The following is a 21074-nucleotide window of genomic DNA, read 5'->3' on the forward strand; positions in this document are numbered from 1 at the left end:
CACTCCCCCTGCTTGTGTTCCCTCTCTAGCTGTCTCTCTCTCTCTGTCAAATAAATAAAATAACATCTTTAAAAATAAAAAAAAAATTAAAAAAAAAAAAGATAATGCAGGAGGGCACTTGGCAGCAGTTTTGCCTGGGATGCTTGGTGCTGCTGTCAGCAGCATCTAAGTGGATTCTGGAAGCTTCCTCCAGTACCCACTGTGGGGGACCTGATACCCATCACATCTACTTAATGAGCACCTGTCACGTGCCAGGCTTCCCATTAGATTCTCTCTGTGTTGTCTCGGCTCATCCTCATGACAGCTCTGGAACTTACCTGTTTCCGCAACTTAGAGATCAAGGAACAGGCTCAGAAACACTAGGTCACCTGCCCGACGGTCACGTAGCCAGGAAGTGACAGAGCCAGGCCTCCAACCAGGCCTGCCACCTTCAATGCCCATACCCGTCTCATGGTGCCCTGTTTCAAATGTTCATAATCTCAATGCTTACCTTCACACTTAAATAAATAGCGGCCTGTTTGGTGAATGTGACTCAGGTGGTACCCAAAATCCAGGCTTTATTAATTTTTTCCCCAAGTGAAAGTCAGATTTCCCTTGAGGAATCTGTGCATAGTCACAGGTGCTCTGACGTCTGCAGTCCTGAAGCCCAGATCAAGTCTCGAGCTTGGAGCTAAGATCTCAGTGGTGCTCGGAAAGGAAGGCAGGTGATTATATCTCAAACAGATCGTGACTTGTGCACCTTGTTTAGCTCGTTCCACATGTTATCTGCTGCATTTAGTGAGCCTGTTTCCATTAGTTAGTACATGATGCTTAGCCCCACCTCTGCCTCGTTTTCCCTCCCAGACTCCCTCTGCACTGGAGTCTGGGAGCTCTGACAGAGGATGGCAGGAATGGGTGTCAATTTCAGAGGCTTGAGGATTTTGGCTACAAAAGGGGATTTCGATTTGTGCAGAGAGCTTTATATCAGGTCACAATTTTGGAAAATTGGAGTATGCCTAGATTTTGGTGGCGGCTGAAATTTAGTGAATGCTTAGCTTGGGCCAAGCTACTCTTTGACGTTTCATGATTTGACCCTGGAGGTCATGGAGGGGTCAAAGCTAGGAGGTCGGAATGATTATCTTCAGGGCTCTCATACAGACAAGGAAACCCAGTATTGCTTCTGAGCCCTCCACTCTCCGGGATGTTCTCCTGCCCATAGGCATAGTGGAGTACCAGCAAGAACAGTGGCTCCTCCCTTGTTCCAGGTGTTTGTCTGCAGGTGGCTGGTGCGGGACCATGCTTGACCATGGCACCCAGACTCACAACCCTCTTTCTTCTCCCTGCTTAGGGTTGCCTTGTCCCTGAGGGCCATCTCCCCTATTGAAATGTTTGCAGGGCATGGCTCCACTGCATCCACGGATGGGTCTGGCACATCAGCACCAGGCTGGCAGCCCAAACATCATTGGATGATTATTTCTGTGCGTGTGTGTGTGTGTGCATGTGTGTGTCTCTGTCATCTGGTTTTGTTTGACCAATGGTAGGCATTGGCCAGAGACTAGACAGTTCAAAGAGAGAAAGGATAAGATAGCTAGTCTCCTTCTTCCCTTCCTGCTGAGCCTCAGAAAGACACATGACTTCCTCAAGGTTGGGAAGCCATGAAGTCAGGATTTGAACCTGGGTCTTTCCGTTCCCAGAATCTGAGTGCCTTGCTGCCATCCTCTGCTCAAGAGGCTGCATCTTGAGATGGTTTTGTTGAAACATCCATCAGAGAGAATGGATAAATAAATAGCTAAATATTTATACAAAGACTTCATGTCACAATTGTTGGATACAGCTCTAAAATCTAAGGCTAAGGGGAAGAACAAAGCAAATTATCGGCTCATACCTACAGCAGGGTACAGTTCAGAACATGTGATACAATTCTGTTGGTTGCATATAAATGCATTTATATGTAGCCTAAAACATGTATGGGCATCATAACCTCCAGCATCGGGGGAGGTGGGCTGAAGGCATCCAGGGAACTTCAGCCATATCTGCATGTTTTATTTGTTAATCCTGTTGGTGGGAGATGTGGGTGCTCATTTGTTCATTTTAGTATTCTCCATAGTCTTTTAGATGTTGGAAATATTTCATAATTATAATTTTCCCAGCATTTTATTATGAAAAATTTCAGATAGGGCAAAGTTGAAAGAGATTTATAGTGAGAATCCTTATGCCCCCCTCTTAGAGTCTACCATTAATATTTTAATATTTTACTGTTCTTGCCTTACTACTTATCTTTCCATCCAAAAATCCATCTTATTTTTTGATGCATTTGAAAGTAAACTGCAGATATTCATTCACTTTCCCCTAAGTAGTTCAGTGAGCACATCATTAGCTAGGATTCAGTATTCGTGTGATTCACATATAGACCAATTTATGGAGAATTGCCATCTTAACGATATTGAATCTTTCAGTACACAAGTAAGGCTTCTTTCTCCATTTATTTACATCTTTAATTTTCTTCAGAAATACTTTGTAGTTTTTTTTTATTAAGTGTATTCTTTAGTATTTTAGTTTTTAATGATTATAAATGGCATTGCTGATTTTATTTTCATTTCTCTAATTTTTCACTGCTAGTGTGTACAAATACAGCTGGCTTTTAGGTAGTGAGTCTATATCCTGTAGCCTTACCAAATCCACCTGTCTTTGTCTTTATGCTTAAAGTGTGTCTCTTGTAGATGGTGTATACTTGCATCTTGTATTTTTATCTATTTGACAATGTCCGTCTTTTAGTTAGAGAGATTAATCCATTAATATTTAATGTAATTACTGATGTGGTTAGACTTGGGGGGTCACCATTTTATTATTTGTTTTCTGTTTCCTTCTTTTGTTGTTTCTCTGTTCTTTCTTTTGTGCCTTTTTGGGGATAATTTGAATGTTTTAAAGAACACAAGTTTAACTTTTCTATAGGCTTTTTAGCTGCACTTTCTTGAGTTGTATTTTCAGTGGTTGCTTCAGGGATTGCAATATATACACTTAACTTTCACATTCTACTTTGAGTTATCACTTTCTGCAAAATGTAGATAGTAGGCCCATTTAACCACCCCTTTTATGCTTAAGTTATTTTATGTAGTTATGTAGACATTTTAAAATCCTTACAAGACAATATTATAATTTTTGCTTTAAGTAGTTTCATGTATTAAAAGGGAATTAAGAAGAAAAAGCAAAAAAACCAAAATAGTTCTTTTGTATTCATCCAGACTTTTGCCATTTCTGGTGCTCTTCATTCCTTTCTGGGGGTCCCTGTCTTCATTTGGTGCCATTTTTCTGCAGTATGAAGGATTTCTCTTGGCAATATTTTTGGAATGCATATTTCTCTTTGTCAGTGAATTCTCTTTGTTTTCTTTTATCTGAAAATGTCTTTATTTTATCCTCATTCTAGAAGCATCTCTTTGCTATTTATGGAATTCTGGATTGGAAAGTTTTTTTTTCTTTTAGCACTTTAAAGATGTTGTTCCATTCTCTTTTGGTCTCCATAGTTCTTAGCAAGAAGACGGATAGTTAATGGAATTGTTCACCTGTAGGTAATGTGTTGTTTTTCTTTTGCTGCTTTGCTTATTGTCTTTGCCTTTCAACAATTTGACTGATGTGCAGAAGCAGGTCTTTTTCATATTTATCTTGCCTTGGGTTTGCTGTGTACTTGATTTTGTACCTTTATGTCTTTCATCCACTTTTGGAAACCTTTCAAGCCATTATATATTAAAATTTTTTTTTCTGTCTCATTTTCTTGCTCCTCTGCATGTCAATTGTAGGACATCATTTAGATCATTTGCTATTATGTAATAGTTCTCTGTGGCTCTGTTCATTTTTTTTCCCTGTTTTTTTCTTTTTTAAAGATTTTATTTATTTATTTAATTGACAGAGAGAGACACACACAGCGAGAGAGGGAACACAAGCAGGGGGAGTGGGAGAGGGAGAAGCAGGCTTCCCGCCGAGCAGGGAGCCCAATGCAGGGCTCAATCCCAGGACCCTGGGATCATGACCTGAGCCGAAGACAGTTGCTTAACCAACTGAGCCACTCAGGTGCCCCTTTTTTCCCTGTTTTTATTCTTGCTGTTTTTACACTGGATAACTTTTACTGACTTATCTCCAAGTTCACTGAATCTTTCCTTTGTTATCTCTATTTGCCTATTAAGTTTATCCAGTGAAATTTTATTTATAGATATTGTAGTCTTTAGTTATAGATTTTCAATTTTGTTCTTTTACTGTAATTTTTATTTCTCTGCTGAAATTTCTTGGCTTTTCATTCATTGAGAGCATGCTCTTTTTATGTCACTGAGGTTAGTTATAAATCAGTTTTATAAATCCTTTTCTGGTCATTTTAACATCTAGGTGAATCCAGGGTTGGTCTCAGTTGATGGTCTTTTCACTCTTGAATGAGACTTATTTTTTTAAATCTTCATATTTTGAGCAATGTTGTATTGTATCTTAGCTATTAGGAATGTCATGTTGTGGAGACTCTGGATTTTGTTATTCTCCACTGAATGATGTCTCTTTTGTCTCAGATAGTTTGGAAGGACTGGAACTGGGAATCTCTTGGGTCACAACTCTAGTTTCCGCATAGATCTTATGTCTTTATTGAGATACTTTGAGGCTGATCTGCATATACACTGTTCAGGGTTCAGCCAGATATTGGCAGGTGTAATTTGGGCATGACCTCTCCTGCTCTTGCCCTTCCATGATTCCCTTATCTCTCTTTAGCTGCCTCAGCTACTCTGGACTCAGTCCTGTGCTCCCCCAGCAGCACCCCCCACCCCCGCAAAAAATACCCCTTCTGCATCCCCTCTATGGGTGGTGCTTCCCCTGCCTCCCACAAGGATGACTGCACTGTCTTTCAGGCTAAATGTGGCAAAAATGGGGCAGTCCTTTCTTAGAGCTGTCCTCCTTCTCTAAGTGTGCACTCCCCACCATGATCTGTTCCTGTTCTCTCTCTAGTGCCTTCAGGTAGCTGCTTTTTACCTTATACCTAGGGTTGGCAGCTGCTGTCGGCAGGTGAGTGGCATCTTCCTCAGTCATTACCTGAAGTCAGTGTAGCCTGTTTATATTTAATGTAATTACTGATAGGATTGAAGTCTGCTGTTTTGCCATTTGTTTTTTATTTGTCTCATCTTATTTCTGCCCTTCTCTTCCTTCTTTCTTGATTTCCTTTGTGTTAATCAAATGTATTTTATTATTCCATTTTAATTAATCTGTTGGGTTTTTTAAAGCTATATCTTTTTGCATTTTAAGTGGTTGTTATAGGGATTTAGTATGCATCTTTAACCTTATCAGGATCTAATTGGAGTTGACATTTTATTACACTTGGTAAAATATAGTTACTTTGGAGCGGTATTGTGTCATTCTCACCTTCCTTTGTGCTATTATTGTATATGTTGTATAGATATATGTTATATTTTGACACTTTTAAGATTCCAGTTATTTTGTAGGATGTAGAATGTCTCTCAGTTTGGATTTGTCTGATGTTTCCTCATGCTTAGATTCAGGTTATGCATCTTTTGCACGAATGCCACAAATGTGATGCTCAGCTCTCACTGCATCCTATTAGATGGTGCATGATTTTAATTTGCTCTGTTGCTGGTAATGTTCATTTTGTTCACCTAAGTAAGGCGGTACCTGCCAGTGTTTTCCACTATGAATATACTGTTTTGCTGTTTGTAATTAATAGGGTTTTGTGGGGACTTATTATGACTCTGTAAACATCTCATTCCTCATCAAACTTCCAATTTATCATTTGTTAATTTACATTTGCACGGAATTGTGATTTCCTCTCATTGAATGGCTTTGCCCAGTGGAGGCAGTAGTGAGAGACTGCGGGGTGGGCAGGAGTAGAGAAACTAGGGTAATTTTATTCCTTTTGTTCTTCTTCCTGATATGACTCTGGCGGAGGCTGCTTGCCCCCCCTCTGGCTTCACCTTCTGTAGGACACGTGCTCTCCTCCAGTTGACTCTGCCAGGATTTTAGTCCCCAGTGATGGCCACGGTCCTGGGATTTTAGGTGACACCCCTCCCTCCCCGTATCTCTCTAGAATAGGGGGTGGAGTTGCTTCTTGCTGTTGCTAAAGCATGGGTTGCTTCACCATTCCCTGGTGGGTTCTTACTTTTCTGCCATATAGAACCAATTCTCTGTATTAAACTCCCTCTGTTGAGTTATAAAGAGTTGCTTCTGTTTTCCTAGCTGGACCCTGCTGGTACAGAGCAGGGTCATCCTTTCACTTTGGGACATTGAGTTTGAGGTGCCTTTGGGACATTTAGATGGAAAGATGGGAAGGCCTGTTAGATATATGTGTGTCTGAGGCTCAAAATTGATGTCTTTCCTGGAGACACATATTTAGGTGTTCCTGGCAGTTTGATCTTAAAAATTGAAGCCTTGGGAAGGATGAGATTTTCTGAGAAAAAATCATGAGAAGAAATGATAAAGGTGAGCCTTCAGGAGGACCACCAGGGAAGGAGCAGGAAAACCAGGGGAACATGACATCACACAAGCCAAGAGAAGTGATGGGAAAGAAGGGTGGGTCAACAGAGTTGAATGCTGCTGGGAGGTCGGGCAGGAAGCGAAAATGATCCTTTGCATTTTACATGTGGAGGCCACTGGTGACTTTAATAAGATGCTCAGTGGATTCATGTGAATAAAAGCCAGATTGAAGGGTTTTGGGGGTACAGTTCTGACTCCAGTTATAATGCATGGGGTTCTGCTGGAGCGGACCGGCTGCTCCTCTCATAAGGGCACACAGTCTCTTGTTTATCACAGTCCTCTCTGCTCCCCACTCCTCCCCAAAACTGGGTAAAAATTCTGGGCCTAATTCCAATGTGTGTGTGTGTTGATGGGGGGAAGTCCCCCCCACCAAGCATCCCTTTGATAGCAGCTGATGTCCTACAATTCAACTCAACTCTGACACTCTCCACCCTGAGAGTGTACTAATCAGATCCTACAGGCTAAGGGCTCGGTCCCACAAGACTGCCCCTCCCCACTTCAGATGGCATTTGTGAGTCCAGGTGGTTACCCATGCTTTTGGCCAATTGGCCATACACTGCAGGTTCTCACAGCCCTCTCCATGGGTTTGGCTAATTTGCTAGAGTGGCTCACAGAATTCAGGAAATCAGTTTACTCACTAGATGACTGGATTATTGCAAAGGATATTAAAGGGTACGAATCAATAGCCAGATGAAGAGATACATAGGACAAGGTCTTGAACAAAGGAGCTTCTGTCCTCATGGAGTTTGGGGCCCAGTATGGCGGCATGTAGGTGCATTCTGGTTCAGCATCCTGGAAGCTCTCCAAACCCCATCCTTTTGGGTTTTTGTGGAGACTTCATTACACAGGCATGATTGATTAAATCATTGGTGATTGAACTCAGTCTCTAGCTTCTCTCCCTTCCCTGGAGGATGGGGGTGGGACTGAAAGGTCCCACCTTCTAATCACATGTTTCTCCTGGTAACCAGCTCCCGTCCTTAGATGTTGCCCAAAAGTCACCTCATTAACACAAGCTCAGATATGTTTGAAACAGACCTGTTATAAATTATCAAGATACCTTTATCACTCTCGCCATTTAGGAAATTCTAAAGGTTTCAGGGGCTCTGTGACAGAAATGGGGACAAAGACCAAATATATATTTCTTTTTCTCCCTAAATATGTATTTCTTACTATAAGTCATGCTATCACAAAGGGCAAGTGATCTCTAAGGTGTATTAGTTAGGGATTCAGGTCAGCTACACGAAGAAACCCCAAAGAGCAGTGTTCTTACCCTCAAGACAGGGACGGATTTGGGGAAAGGCAGGAATGTGTGTAGATAGGTATCAGTGGATCAAGGATGTCAGGGCATTAACGATTGTATGATTGATTCTCTTGACCTTTACCTCATTGCCACAAGATGGCTGCCACAGTTGTAGTCATAACATCTACATCTCACAGAGAAGGAAGGAAGAAGAGTGGGGTGGGGGGGATCATGTGGGCCTGAGTCTGCCCCTCTTTAAGGAGGCTTCCCAGAAGCATCAACCAACATCTTCTGACTAATGCTCAGTGGCCAGAATCATTCTCATGATCAAGCCTGTCCAACATGAGTAGGGAATTGCAGGTGTTTAACTGGGCATATAGCCAGTCCGCTTGGCCCAAATCAGGGGTTTCTTGATAAGGAAGCAATGGAGGATGGGTATTTTCTGCCACACATGATTTGGTGGATACAGGGAGGGCAGTATCTTCCAGCATCATTCCCAACATTTGTTTGGGAATAGGAGGGTGGGGTGGAGAGTAAACTGGGGACTTGGGGTGTCAGGGGGGATTCTTTCCCCTAAAGCTGAGGGAAGCTCCAAGTCCTGGTGGTAACATGGGACTGAGTGATTTCCAGGGGCCTGAAGGAGCTCTTCAGTGTACCTTGTCAATTTCCAAGACACAGTTGGGCAGCCGTCTTACTTTTTAATAGAGTGGTAGAGAATTTTACTTAAAAGAAAAAGAATAAGTAATTCTGTGCACGGTAGATCCGCTCCCGGTAATTAATTTGGAGCTGGTGTAATTTGCTCTTTCAGCATCTTGTAGTTGTCTGCCAATGACTTGGGCAATAAATAATTTTAGAGAAATTCAAAAGGGCAGTACTAATCAGAGACTCAAGCTACGCTTTATGATCTTTTCATTCTGATTGGTGGGGTATTGTTTGGTGCCAATTTCACTGGATTTCCAGTAAGAGTGCAGTGTCCTATTCATCTCTCTGTTGGCTCCTTTATTTTTTTTTTAAAGATTTATTTATTTTTATTTTAGAGAGAGGGAGAGGGAGGGAGGGAGAGAGCGAGCAGGGGTAGGGGTTGAGGGAAGGGGAGAGAATCTTCAAGCAGAAGCCCCCTACCCCTGCTGAGGACAGAGCCTGATGTGGGGCTAGTTCTCACAACCCTGAGATCACGACCTGAGCTTAAACCAGGAGTCAGACGCTTAACTGACTGTGCCACCCAGGTGCCCCTCTCTGTTGGTTCCTTTAAAAGAAAAATACATCTCTACCTCCAGCGTGTTAAGATTGATTATCACTCACTGTCCTTTATTTTTTTAATTTTTAATTTTTAAAAAGATTTTATTTATTTATTTGACACAGAGAGAGACAGCTAGAGAGGGAACACAAGCAGGGGAAGTGGGAGAGGGAGAAGCAGGCTTCCCGCAGAGCAGGGAGCCCAATGCGGGGCTCATTCCCAGGACCCTGGGATCATGACCTGAGCCGAAGGCAGATGCTTAATGACTGAGCCAGCCAGGCACCCCTCACTCACTGTCCTTTAGTTAGATTTCATAAAATCTAGAGAAAGATCATGAATTGTGTAATGGTGTAACCTCTAATCTATAATGGTAAGGTTAGATATAATTTTTAATTGCATTTCTTTCTGTCTGGGTGGTCTAAATCTATAGAACTTTTTGCAAGAAATTCAATACTCATGCCTCTTGGTGCTTGGAGTATTTTATTCAAACTTCTGGTCCATCGTTTAACCCAGCCCATTACAATTAACTGAATTTGTGTCAGTCTTTTTGATTAGAGCTTCATAACATGGGGACTGCTGATTTGGCAGTCTGTGTCTCCAGCCAGGACTGTCAGCCTGTTAGAGTGCATGAAGTGTCCCTTGAGTTGAATTAAATTTGAAATCCAGAATAAGAAAAGTTGCCAGTTACCTCCAGGGCCCCAAGTAATGATTTTTCCTCACTTACGGCAACATAGTTGCACCTGCTACTTAATGAATCCATTGGCGGTTTCCCTCTAAATGGGAAATCAAAATCTTTCCCAGTTCTTGTGCCCTGTTGGGTAAGAAGGAGCTTTCTGCCTGCCCTTGGCGTTGGGATGTCAAGATTGGTGTTTGGAGATGTTTTTCCAGAGGGAAGGAGTAGAAATGAAGACGTCCATTTTGCATTGGTTAGGATCTCAACTGGGGATACTTGACACGCAGTATTTTGAAATTCTGGTTGGGTTAAAAGTAGAAAGGCAGGTGGAGGTCAAAGGCCCCTCTGTTGTTGCAAATGTGCAGCAATTGATTGAGACCTAAGGAGCAGGGTGCAATAGGAGAAGGCCCAGCTGGATGTTCCTAAGGCACTAGCCTGCCTCTCCTACCTCATCTCCCACCACACGCCTCTTTGCTCACCTTGTTCCAACTGCATGCACCTCTCAGTTCCTAGAAACCACCAAGTTCACTCCCATCTCGGGCATTTTCTTTGTTCTTTCTGCTCCCCCATGGTGAGCAGGGCTGGCCCCTCCTCACCATTTCACTTCATACCTGGAATACCCACTTTCAGAGAGGCCTTCCCCACCATCCCTAAGTGGTCCCCGAGGCCAGCCATGCTTCCGTGAGCCTGCTGCGTTCTTTGTGGCACTCATCACTACCTGAAATTAACTAAGCTATTTATTCGTTTGCTTATTTACCATCTGGCTCCCCCTCACCTGAATGTCAGCTCCATGCAGGCAGGGACACGTGTCTCCCGTGCTAAGAACTATGTCTGGGCTGGCTGTTGGAACTCAGTTAACTCATGTGGGTTAATGCCGGTTATGGGCTGAATTGTGTCTTCTCCCAGATCCGTATGTTGAATTCTTTTTTTTTTTTAATTTTATTTATTTATTTGACAGAGAGAGACACAGCAACAGAGGGAACACAAGTGGGGGGAGTGGGAGAGGGAGAAGCAGGCTTCCCGCAGAGCAGGGAGCCCGATGTGGGACTCGATCCCAGGACCCTGGGATCATGACCTGAGCCGAAGGCAGACGCTTAACCGACTGAGCCACCCAGGCGCCCCCATATGTTGAATTCTTAACTGCGGCTCCCCCCGCCCCCAAACAGGGTCTTTAACGAGGTAAAATGAGGTCAGTAGCATGGGCCCTAATCCAATACGACTGGTGTCTCTACAAGAAGAGGAGCTGAGGAGGACACACTTGGAGGAAGAAATCCATGTAGGGACACAGAGAGGTGGCAGTTGGCAGGCTGAGAGAAGAAACCAACCCTGCAGGCATCTTGACCTTGGACTCCCAGCCTCCAGGGCTGTGAGGAAATACACTGCCCTTGTTGAAGCCGCCCGGCATGTGGTCCTTCACTAGGGCAGCCCGGACATGCTGTGTGGCGCCCTGGGATGGACAGGAGTGGGATAGCTCTTAATACAGTCAGCCGGTAATTCACTGGTTTCTCGCCCTCCCTAATCTGTGTCCTTTCCTCCATGAGTCCTTTGTTTCCCATTCTGTTTCATTTTTCGTGTGAGACTTCCGGGAGCACAGGTTTTTATTTCTGGAATGGATTGATTGGGGCCACTGCTTGGCAGATGTGTGATCCCCAAGGATCTTGCTCTGGACTTTGGGTTTGGAGACCATCGTCAGTGCAAAGGGAGAAGTTTTACTACGTCTTCTTACTGAAGTCCTCTCCCTGGAGCCTCCTATTTCCTACATCTGAGATGACTTTTCCACTTAAATTCTCCTGGGGCATAGGGACATCTCCGGTGTTCTTCAGATTCTCATGAGAGTTTGTGGAGACACACAGACCTCACTCAGCTCACCCACAAGCACCTTGCTTTCCTTGTTCAGATGTAGAAGGTGGCTGTTTTAACTAGCAATTAGTCAGTCCCTGGAGTCCTAGATGTTTCCTGCCAGGGTTCAGCTTGAACTAGGCAGACACGTGGAAGGAGACCTCCTTTGGGGCTTACCTGGGGTTTCAGCCAAGCCCTCCAAATGCACTTTCCATTGCAGACCCCCCCCCCCCACCTCAACACTTCTCTTTCTTCCTTGCATGTCTAGGAGCCTTTACTCATGCTTGGCAATCTTGTACCCCTTGGTGCTCGCTAGTTAATTGCAATTATGTGCTCTTAAAGAGAATGGAGAGAGAAAAGAGACCGTTTGTGGCTTGAATGAGAAATGAGGAAGGGGGGATATTTCCAATGCTGCATACAGAAAAACAACCCCTCAATTTTGGTGGCTTCGTGTTGCAGAAATATGTTGAGAGTTAAATTTCATTTTGTAGCAGGGCTGGATTGCACAGCTGAAATCCGTAAGATCAGATATAACATTTCCATCACTGAGCAGGTTAATAAAGCCCCTAATAGGATTTGCTGACCATAAGAACCACAGACCAAGCAGCAGGAAGATTTTATTTATTTGCCATCTGTATGTAAATTTTGCTATTATGGAAATTGTGTCAGAAATTGGACTGCAAGTAGATAGCACACAATGTACTATAATATTTGAGCTAAGATACAAAAAAAAAAAAAAACCACCTCTGTGTGTATATGTGCACATGAATAATTCAGCTCATTGTGGCTTTCTGTAAGAAACTCAGTCTCAGACTCCAGATCTCACCTGTGATCACAGTGGACGGGCTCATTTAAATATGCAGCCGTCACTCAAAGACTAGGAGATGGGGGCTGAGTTTTCCTGGGAAAAGAAGTGTCCATGCTTGGTGGCATTATTAGCTCTCAGAATCCAGTGCCGATCCATCTTTTAGTGGCTCCCCGGGGTAGCAGAGGGAGTGGCTTAGTGCATCACACTCTGTCACACCTGCTTACAAAGTCGGCCTTGCCACCGCTTCCTGTTTCCATAGCAACGCAACTGCAGTCCAGAGAAAGTGGACGACTCACTTTGGTGAGAGCTGCACGTGAATTAAATCACCTTCTGTTTTCCCCTGAGTTCTGAATTTCCTTCCTCCCCAAAAGTTTCTAGGGGTCCAGAATGACTTTTGCCTTTAAATTCATATTAGGTGCCACCGAACAGTAGCCTGCACCTTGCACTTTGGGGACCAGTAGTACCGGGGACAGTCATTTCGGGTGATACCCGAGATGCATGTGAGGCGTTCCGGTGCCAGAGACAGTGGTGTGGGTAACGCTGAATTACCCAGTGGGAGTACGTTCCTTCTGCATCATCTTCTGTCCTGGTTACGTCAGGGAGACAGGTGTTTGATGCCCAGCGCCTCTTGTATCCTCTGCTTGCTTGTCTGTGACTTTGTTTTCATCCTGAGCAATGCGAGCCCACGCCCCAGGCTGGGAGCCTCTGGCATGCAGCTGCATCTGGCTAGAACCGAATAACATGGTTTTGTTTTTATTGTACTTATTTTAGGGATTTCTTATCTTTATGGAAAGTGATATTGCTTTTTTTCATTTAAAGTGCTGATCTGTTACTTCCTCCCCAGATAAATTTATGTGAACCCAGGGAGCAGATTTAAAAGAAAATAAGAAGTAAGTAAGAATACAGATGGTCCCCAGGGGAAAGCATGTGAGAGTGTGATGTGGTACAGTGATACGTGTGGACAGGGGGAGCTCGGCGGGGGCAGATGCCCCATTCAGTGGGGCTCTTGGGCTCCTCTCTTTAGGAGCAGCTGGGGATGGTTGGCTAGGACGCACACATCCTTCTCTCAGCAGCTCCCTGAAGGGGCTATCTGACTTCTCCCTGTTCCAGCTCTCTCTAACTCTCAGACGGGACCATCCCCCCTCCCGGAGGCCATGCGGCGAGTCGAGAGGGAGTCCCCTGCAGGGGTGAATCACCCAGGTTGAGGGAGGTGTTCAAAGAGGGCAAGTTTATCCCTTCCTCCCTCTGAGAGCTGAGGCTACTTCAGGACATCTGTCACGCCACGGGGAAGCCGAGTGGTCCAGGCAGGGACCCGCACAGCCTCCAGCGAGCTGAGCTGACGCCCACGGGGACACCTGCACATAAAGTACCGGCGTCAGAAAGCTCTGGAAGCAAAATTCATGTAAAATAAATGCCTGTTCTGCTCTGGGGAGGGGAGAAGAACCCGAGTGACCCGCTTCCCAGGGCTTCCCAACCCTCTCTCCAGGTTTCTCCGAGTGCACTCTGGGGGCCTCTGGCGGTGGAATCCCTTGGGGGAGGCGGTTAAAACGCAGATCCTGGGCCGCATCCAGAGCCACTGAGTGGGAATCACTGTGGGTGGGGCCAGCAGCCTGTCATTCCAGGTGCCGCTGGGCACTCATGCCCCCTGTGCCCACTGCGCACTTTGAGGGGATGCCCCGTGCGGTGTGCGGGTGGGAGCATGTGGTTGTGCTTCTTGAGGGTGTGTCTACTTCAGGCTGATGGGAGCTGCCCCTGGGGGTGTAAAATGGAGAAGGTTCTCGCAGGTGGGCTGATCCAGGAGGGGACTTATCCCGAAGGTTGGAGAGCAGCTGAACCAAAGGGAGACTCTGGGTGGAAGCCCAGGTCAGAGGTCAGGAGAACTCACACGCTGGGTTAAACCAGGAGAGAATAGCAGAGACGGAGCACGGGTTCGGTAGGGCGGCCTTAGCTAAGGAGGCCTTGGGAACAGAGTGAGGTCACGTCTCATGTGCGCTCAGTTCCCTTCTGTAAAATGGGGAGAACGAAGCACCTACTTCAGACCACTCCGGTGAGGAATATACAGATTTATATTCATGTGTATCGGGGCGTGACTCGTAGCTTTCATTATGATTCTTTTCCTTGTTATTTTAATTCTTTTCCACCTGTGCAGACCCTGGTGTATCTCGTGGTACGTGGGGGACGTCCTCACAGGACCCTCGCTGGGATGGACAGACCCCTCAGGAAGGGGGAGACGGCATTTTCTTTAAGGAGCACCTCCTTGGCGTATGCCTGTAACTCTAGCTCCTTGCCCTGGGTTTCAATCAACAACCATTTATTGGGCACTCACTCAGTTACCAAGAAGTCTTGGATGGGGTGTTCACCTGCGAAAATCTTAAAAATTCTTTTGGGGATGGAGTGCACAAATACAGACAGAGGAACGACGGGGCAAAGCTTGATGCAGTGGGTGTTTCGGGAATGTTTTGAAATGTGGGTATTTAGGGAGGCTGGAAAAGAGGAGATGTCCCTTGATCTTGGCTGGTAAAGGTTGGATGAATGAGGGTATGAGACTAGGAGGGGAGAAGGCATTCCGGATCTGGCAGAGACGGCAACACTGAGTACGGAGTGCTGAGTGACCCAGCTGGGAGGGGTGTTGGTGTTGTGGTCAGGAGGCTGATGAGATTTATAACCTGTGGACACAGGGGTGGATCCCTTCCTTCAGCTTGCTGCTCATTCCAGGAAGCTGTGTGGTCTCATGGAAAAAGCATGGACAATGAAGCAAGGAAGAATGGTTGAAAGCCCTATTTAGAAGGAAGGCAGCTCCAGTGACATCTTGATTTTAGCCCATTTTGGTTTTCTGACTTCCAGAATGATGAGACGGTCGTGTTGTTTGAAGGCACTTAATTTGTGGTGCAGCAATTGGAAATGAGTACAGTGCCTTAATCAATTGCCTGAGAAATTGGAGGTGGGGGATGGCTTTGCCAGTGATTGGAGATACTGTGCACGTGGCCACCGAGATATTATTTAACATGTTCAGTGAGTGTTCCTGGCTCCAGAGATGACCTGCCATTGTGAATGAAACAAAGACGCTCCTCAGGTGCTGCCAGTGCAGGGGGAAGCGCGTGGAATTTGGGGTTTCGACACACGAGGGCTTTTCGGATTATAATTCTAGATAAAAGGCAAAGCCTTTGAACTCCTAGTTGGTTCCCATCTTCCTGACTGAGGATTTACATTCAGTTTGGAAGGAGAGAATGCTGTGGTACAGGAAGAAGAGCGGAGAATGGGTGCATTCATACAGCTTCCCACCTGTTGGGGTCCAAGGCCCCATCCTCCTCTGCAAGATACTGTACAGTGCACAAGTACATGCAGGAAGTGCGTGTGGGCCCAAAGCAGATCCCGAGACAGGGGTTTGGGGCACAGGTAGTTTATCTGGGAGGTGATGCGAGAAAGCAGAAGTGTGAGGGTGGGGATAGAGGGTCAGGGTTAGGGAAAAGGGCACTGATGAGTCCTTGGGGCTTGGTGCACTGGGGTTCCCCCTCGGAAGTGTGGAGAAGGCGTCTCAGAACTGTTCCACTGGAAGGCCAGGGAGCTGGAGGATTTATCTACTGACTTGCATCCCAGGTGGTTGCAGGTTGCCCCCGGGGGAGGTAAAACAGGGAGAAAACTCCAGAGAAGCCAGAACACTTGAGTGCCGGCCACTGGTCAAGGCTCATGGAAATGTCCGCCGCAGCTGTGCTGAAATTGCTGGGCCGAGGGGCGGTGGTGGGGAGCTGCTTCTCAAGTGCGCGCCACTGTCCGTGTGTGCGCGTGCGCGCATGTGTGTGTGTTTGTGTCCGCGTGCATAGTTCACACAGGGACTGAGTTGGGCACACATGCAGCTTCCTGCTGCTGGCTGCTCCACGGGTGGTATGCCTCTGCTGTGGAGGTCCGTTCTCTCGGGATGCCAGTGGGAAGTGCAGTTATGATAGATCCCAGGCATCTGGTGATGCTGATCCGGTGGTCTCTGTGGGAGTCCTGCCGGTCACCCGCCCTGGATCTTGGCCCCTTGCTGGCGTTGGGTTTCTGGCCTTCCCCTTCCTTCTATGAGATGCCCTGTATCTCTCCTATAAATCCCTTTCTCGTATGCTAACCAGAACGGGTTTCTATTGTGTGCAAACAAAGAACTCTAATGCCACCTTTCCTTGAGTGTTTGATTTTTTAGGTTATTATCACATGATTTTATATTAAATATAAGTAATTTCCGTTGTGCGCCCAGTATCTTTAGACTCCTAAAGCACAGACACAAGTAGGCTAGGGCTCATCCTTTCTTCTATGACCATTGTGGTTTCTCAGTGCAGTCAGATAGCATCTCTGTCTTTCTCATCGAGGTCACCTGATTTTGTCTTCTTCATTCCAAGAGATGGTCCCAGGACACTGAATCACTCTGAACAGGAAGTTTGGTGCAAGAACATGCAGGAGATGCTTTGCTGCACTTCCTAATGAACCGTGACACAGGGTGATGAGAAGAAAGGACACGTGGCAGTTGGATGTCTGGGTTCTGGTCCTGGCTCTTTAGAACCTTTCTTGGGTCCCTTCACTTCTCTGACTCTCAGTTCCTTAATCATAAAGCCAGTAAATCAACTGAGATGTAACCAACTGCAGAGGCCCTTGAAAGAGTTGAGAAGTCTGTTGAGAGATGGGTGATTTGATTATTGTAATCGGATGCCAGAAAATTACATGAGGCTCAGCTCCAGAACATTGTTCTTGAAATGTGTTTCAGGGTTGAGCCCCTCATCAAATTATTCTAGCTCAGTCTAAATTTGTGAAAGTTGTGGGTGTTTTGCTTTATAAAAATCTGTTTTCCTTGCCTTCTCTTTGCTTGAAATTTCTTTCCGTCTGTGGCTTCCCATTCTCAGTGGTTCTGCGAACCACCAGCAGTGGAGACACGGCGACGTGGGCAGGTGGAGGTGGGGGGCCGTGTGTTCTACAGCAGAGGGTTTTTTGACAACTGAAGGTAAACTCCCAAGCTCTTTCTCAGCAGCTTGATTCCTCCTCCAGATGTGTTTTTTCCTTTCATCTGAGCTGTTGGACAAACCCAACCTGGAGTGGAATTCTCAGATTGAGGCACCAACTGCTTTGTTGAACGGAGCTGGATAGAGACACCTCTTGTGGTGGAAAATTGCTTCTTTGATTCGCGGCTTAAAGACCCCCGGGGTGCAGCTGCTGGGGTTTGGTGCAGGGGGAGGCTGCCCCTGGGAGCTGGGCCGGGTCAGCCCCGGACCTGGCATTTCTGAGTCCCAGTGTTTGTACACCACTTTTCCCTTCCTAGTTTCATTGCAACTGATACACACTTTTTTTTTGGCAATACATTTATCTTAAAAGAAAATTTTATATCACTCCCTTAAGGTGGAAGATCGATCTCTTGTTTTTCTGGCTTTAGTTTTTCCTACTACACATTAAAGTAAATGTGTAGCTACGACGATAATGAATTTATCACCTCAACCCATCTCACCCTGGAAGCCGTGACCTCAGGGGCTGAGCGGTGGGCGCGGTCTCTTTACCACCGGTTTTCATTAATTTGTCCGTGTGTACACATCACCAGTGCAACTGTTCAATTCATATTTTCTTTACATCAGCTGATATTTTTACTAAATTCAATCACCTATGACAGAAACTTTATTTCTCTTCTATAAATGGAAAGCCTGTATCATTGCTGTAAATAGAAGGCAACTGTTAAAGTGGTTACACACAGAGGCCACTGTTAGAGCATTCAGCTTCATAGCTGAAGGCTCCAAAATGCCTGGATTTTGAGGCTCATTAGTTCTGTCTGTTAAAGGTGGAGATTTGCGAGCATTGGAGAAGGTTAAAGACGGTAATGCTCAACTCCAGTGTTCCCACTTGATTTAGCCAGAAGGGTTGATAAAGATTAGAGGCTCTCTTTTTCCAACTTAATGTTATTTAATATTATGTCCTTGTCATGCCCCCTAAAATTTTCTCATGCACCCTCAGGGATAGGGTGTGTCTGCCACAGTCTGAGAACACTGCTTGCTCCCTATTTGTTAAAAAATTTTTTTTTAACATTTAATTTCAAGCATATAAAAAATTGAATGAGTTGCCAGCATTTTATTTTTATTTATTTATTATTATTTTTTTTAGAGGAGCGGGGAGGGGCAGAGGGAGAGAGAGAGAATCTCAAGCAGGCTCCATGCCCAACGTGGAGCCTGATGTGGTGCTCAGTCTCACGACCCTGAGATCGTGACCTGAGCCGAAACCCAAGAGTCGGACACTTAACCGACTGAGCCACCTGGGCTCCCCCCCCCACTCTTTTTTTATGAGTTGCTAGCATTTTAAAATTGGTGAGATGAAAGTTTGGTGTTTTATTTATCTCTTTTTCTTCCTGATAATATCTGGTGTGATAATAACAACTGTGTGGCCTCTGGAGACTTGCCTGTCCAGGGTGGAGGGGACTGGGCCCTAGCTCTGGCCTCTGGAGAGCAGCTCTGCTGAGCCCCCTCTTGGCTGTTTTTTTCCTGTCCTGCAAAGGGGCTCAGCAGCTGGAGGCTCCCCCATGGATTTTATTGTTGGAAATGGTGGATGCACCTTGGGCTTCCGTCCAGAGGGAGCCTTTTCAGGGACAGGGAAGCAGAATGTTCTAGGTCACATGACAACAGATGCTGATGAGCTTTGTGTTGGGCACAGACCTAATGTGACTTTCAGGCTACGGTTTCCCAGGGGAAAATGGCTTTATATTTGTGACTTCCCTATACTTTATAGTAGTTTTGGCAACTGAAAGAAATATGACCAATTGATTTAAATGAGACTCCAAGGAGTACCATATTTTTAATTTAACCCATGAGAGGCAGATCAGTGTTAGATAAATTTTTCTTGTGGGAGATTCATTAATTTATTAATTTAGCAAATCTTTGAGTGTCTTTCATTTGCCAGGCACTGGTTTTTGCACTGACTCTTTAGTGGGGAAGGATATGGTTCTCTGATCTCCTGAAGCTATATTCTAGTAGGGGAGGCACAGAGAAATTCTTAGTGTTTTGGTGTTTATGGTGCCCATATTCTCTGAACCAAACAGGTACGTACTGGCGTACTTGTTGATTTTGAATGGAGCAAAGTCTAGATGGAGCCATGGTTAGTAGGCAGTGAGGTCAGTGGGCTGGCGAGGAGAAACAATGTCTGGCCAAGTGTAGTCTGGACGTGGGTCAGCACCGGGGCCATTTATGTCTTTTAAATTGGGGAGTGGTGAATTGAAAGTGAGTTTTGTAGCACTGCCAGCTAATGAGATGAATGTCCATCACAGAGGAGCGAATTACTAGATTCTGCTTGCTTTTGCATTTTCGTTCTTTATGTAGAGGCTTGTTGCATTTTTGTTTTCTGCTTAATGATTTGCTTATTGCAATTTAAAATGCCCGTGGAAGTAAGACAAGGGGAATGGGCTGAGACTAGGGGAATATCCAGTGAGTGAGCAGGCTGAATAAAGTTGGACAGGCACTCGGGCACCTGGGTGGCTCAGCCGGTTAAGCGTCTGCCTTCGGCTCAGGTCATGATCCCAGGGTCCTGGGATCGAGCCCCGCATCGGGCTCCCTGCTCCGCAGGAAGCCTGCTTCTCCCTCTCCCACTCCCCCTGCTCGTGTTCCCTCTCTCACTGTGTCTCTCTCTGTCAAATAAATAAATAAATAAAATCTTTAAAAAAAAAAAAAGTTGGACAGGCACAGCAAAAGCGCTATAGGAGAGCGGGAGAGGGACAGTCAGTGCGAGGACGCTGAGGTGGGAATAACTCAGCTTTCGGGGAAACAGAAAGGAGGTGGTTTTTCTGGGATCCAATAATATCCGGTTGTGTTTCTGGGTCTGCAAAGATAAGAACAGGTCACCAAATGATGTGGCCCAGGGAGGCACCTCACACCCACCCCCCAGTGTCACGACCTGGCCAGCGTCACACGGGAGCTCCTAGCCACGTTTGAAGTAAACCTCCAGCTCTCCAAGACCTGGGGCTTCTGGGACTTCTGTTCCTCTGGAAGTATATATTTATATGTCTCTGAAGACGGTTTCTGAAGTGATGCCACACAGTTCAGGAGTCTGAGGTGTGGGGGAGACTTTGCCTCAGAAAGACAGCTCTGAGCATCCGTGGCTTCGGATGTCCCGGACAGAAATCTGCTCTCTGTATGCCACTTACCTTTTCTTCCCCCCAGGTTGCATTTATGCCCCATTACATAGGAAGTCTCTCTTCAGAAAGAAGGATTAAGGAATATTTCTGCTTCTCCTTTTCCAAGTCTCTGTGTATAACGTTGGAACTTACATCACAAACACAGCGAGAACTATTGGATCCTGAACACAGGAACCCAGATGGGTGCTCTGGTTATTTACTCAGTAAGGAACAGAGAGTCTCTGGTTGGTGTGGAGAGGACAGAATTTTCTGTTGCAGGAAGGTGAAGCAAGGCGGTGTCACCTGGAGTCTGGTCTCCTTGGTCTTTTGTGTGTGTCCCTCACAGTTACCTCAGTAGGTAACTGACGCCTTATCCCTCCTTCTTTCCAATCACAGGACCTGCACTCGTGAGCCTTTATTTTTGTTTTTCACAGCACAGAAGTGTACTAGAGTACTGTGTGTGTTTGTGCACATGCACGTATGTATGTGTTTGACACGTTTACTGTGTCAAGTGTAGTCTTGGAAGACTATTTTCTTGGAGTGAGGAAATGGAGCAAAATTGTCAGGATGGGGAGAAAGTAGAAACTCATCCAAGAATGCCTCCCCCTGGGTAGCCTTGGGGTCGCAGAGCTGTTGCAACTAAGTCACTCTGAAGTCACATTGCATACTGTTCGAGCT

The sequence above is a fragment of the Neomonachus schauinslandi genome, chromosome 14, assembly GCF_002201575.2.
Source record: "Neomonachus schauinslandi chromosome 14, ASM220157v2, whole genome shotgun sequence".
In the NCBI taxonomy this organism is placed as follows: domain Eukaryota; kingdom Metazoa; phylum Chordata; class Mammalia; order Carnivora; family Phocidae; genus Neomonachus; species Neomonachus schauinslandi.